Genomic DNA, 3293 nt, shown 5'->3' on the forward strand with positions numbered 1-3293 from the left:
TTTCATGCCCGTTGCTGGTTGGCTAACTAGCAACAGGGTCTTGCCAGCCAATGGAATTGTGTGATTACAAGCCAGGGGAATCCCATAAAAGAGGGCTCCCCTGGCCCAGAGAACCAGTCCGGATTTACTTTATGCCTTGCCAATAAACCAAGAGCTGACTGTCACTCGACTCGTGTCTTACTGCCTGCGCGATCTAACATTTTGATCCTGTGCTAAGTAATAAAATCCAGTTTCCATTCTTCTACCGGATGATCCCTAGTGAATCATTATAATTTCAAGGAATAATTCAGTTACTTCTTCATTTCTCATGGAAGTGGATAGGTATAATGGCACCAGATAATAATGGGGGAGAAATGTTTTTGAAGTTGCTAATCACAATGCTGTCAAAGCATGATATTTGTGTATCATTCATTCAGACTTTGGCAACAAAAACTGCCTCTGAAACAGAAATTAAAATTGAATTAGACAAAATAGAGAATACATATTCCCAAACCAGTGCCAATGTGATAGTTGTAAATGGGGATTCCCGGGACCTCCTCATGTTCACAATATGAATGGATTGTAATGCCTATTATAAAAAAATTCCTTTTGTAACAAAAGTTTTGATCATGACTGCTCAATGGGATTTCACTGCTGTCAATTCCAGAGGGCTGTGGTTTCTGAAAGCTTTCCATGGTGCTTTGTCTTTCACAATTCACACAAACAATGTGCCAGGTTTCCAGGATTATCTTGATTCACTGGATTGTCTTTATCCTAAAGATGATATCATCTTTCAGAAATTTTGTCACTTTGCATTTAAACAAGGATACTATAATCATTACGGAAATTCTGTCAAATGTGAAATAAACTGCAGAGGAAAAGAAAAAATGGAGTCCTTGCCAGGAGCTGTTTTTGAAAGGATCATGTCAGGCCAAAGTTACAGTACCTATAATTCTGTACATATACTAGCCCAAGCTTTCCATGCAATCTATTCCTATAGTTCCAAGTACAGACAACTTAAAAAATGGGATGGATCAAGTTTTCCGAATACACAACAGGTATTTTCTCCAATACTGAAATTGTTATTACGAAACCAGATAGCCAATGAAATTATGTACCCCCACAAAAATAGTGTGTATTCTAAGGAACAACATATGAAATAAGTGCATTTTTGGAAAAGATGGGCAGAGTAGGTAAGTTGTACTTTGATTAATTATTATTTTTTAAAATACTGAAATTTTATAGTTGTTACAAAAGCAATTATCCTCTCCAAACTAAAAACAAAAACAAAAAAATATCTTCAAATACCAGTGTTTTTGTACATTTCAAAGGCAATTTTGGAAAATATGTCCAGAGAAGGCAAGATCATATTTAACTAAAATAATCCTTGTGTTTTAATTATTTTATGTTTGCTTGCTGCCCAGAGTCACTTTTTTGAGATAGGCAGATATACAATTTAAATAAAAATAACTAAAGGAATTCAGTATAATGTTTAAATATTCCCTTCCAAATGTTTTGGGTTCCTTTTCCAATTCTTTGATTTTTACAGGTGACCATTATTAATAATAGTATATACAATAAATGTTTTAATGTGCAGGAAATAATTTCCAGCTTGAGTTTCCTTCTGACAAGCTGCCCATCATTGTTTCTTGTCCTTCCCTTACGTTCTATGGAGAATAAATCAATGCTCTCTTCCCTGTGACAACTTTTCAAGTATTTTAAGATTACAATTGTCAGGCACAAAGGACCAGGACCATATGTTCAAATCTACACCCAACAATCTAGTCAATCAAGTTCAATGAGTGCCAGATAAGGACCAATATAATTCAAGAAGAATTGGATTTAGATTGTTTGCAGGAACACAGAAACTCCAAGCTGATGATACGATTAGCTCTGCCCCCCTGCTCTGCCTGCTCCTCCCACATAATCATTTCATCCCTAAGCCTTTTCTTAGACTAAATATACCCAGTTTCCTTAACTGTTCATCAAATAATTTAGACTCCTGACCTCATCTTTGTTGCTCTTCTCTGCACTCTTTCTAAGGCCTCAGCATCTGTTTTGTATCATGGCAATTTTTATATTGTGGTGATTTTTCTGAATCTCTTCCAAGTCTGCATTCCTGAATATCTTATTTGTGGTAATTAATCTTTTTTATCAGCTATTCATTATTCAATGATAGTTGAGTCTGGATAAAATATTTTCCAATGTTCAAATACTAACTTTAAGTATTCCCACTTTGTTGGTTCTGATTTATAATAGCAGGCCATAATGGTTGAATGATTCAATGATTCAACAGTTCAATGATTTTGAAACACAATATAGTTTAGACTTTTTTGTTCTTCCAATATTCTTACAGAGTCCACAGTTCTGGTTACCTACAGTAGCCATGGACCTGAATCCCACTGTCCACTTGTTGACAGATGTCCAGGAACTCTAACATCTGACTCAGTTCTCATTGGCCTGAGCAATGATTGATCCAATGTAGGATTCTTTTTCTCTTTTGTCATCACATTAATGGTTTATGGATATGCTTAATCTGTCTCTTTTGCTAAAACCTATCTGGCATAATAAGCCTTTGGTAGAATAAACTACCACCAGTATAGCTCTCAATCTCATTGGAGATTTCCAAGCTCCTTCCCCACAACAGAGGAGTATCAGTGAAGTGGATGTTGTTGTTATTTTTCAGAGTATTAATTTGCAGATCTTGCTAAGAATATCCTTCATATTTAACTATATCTAACTCAATCTGTATTCATCTAGCTTCATCATGTTTTGAAAACTATTGGATTTAACAATAGTGCTGGGGATGAAATTTATTTTAATGAGGACCAAGAATCTACAGATGGTTATGACATTGTGAATTGCATTGTCTTCCCAAATGAGTCTTTTTCTCGGGTAAAAGTTGGAAGGGTGGAGCAGGAAAGTCTGAAAACCTTGGTGTTCACTTTTAAAGATGATACAATCATATGGAATACCTGGTTCAATCAGGTGAGACATTTTAGTTCTCCCTTTAGTTTAAATACTAAATTTTAATTCTTTCTCTGTTTTACATGGGACAACAATAAGATGCTTTTTCTGCATCAATGCTGCAAATTATTATGTCCCTGTTTCTGAAATAAAATGTTTTCTCACTTGTCAATATAACAAACAAAATAGATAGATATCAGCTAGTTGATGCATTTCAGTTGGTACAGTATGATTACTTTGGTTGTGCAGTGTCATTGATTTCAGTAAAAAATATTATATATATATATATATATATATATATATATATATATATATATATATATATATATATATATATATATATATAT

Source organism: Protobothrops mucrosquamatus, unplaced genomic scaffold, assembly GCF_001527695.2.
Source record: "Protobothrops mucrosquamatus isolate PMUCROS unplaced genomic scaffold, P.Mucros_1.0 scaffold400, whole genome shotgun sequence".
Taxonomy (NCBI): Eukaryota; Metazoa; Chordata; class Lepidosauria; order Squamata; family Viperidae; genus Protobothrops; species Protobothrops mucrosquamatus.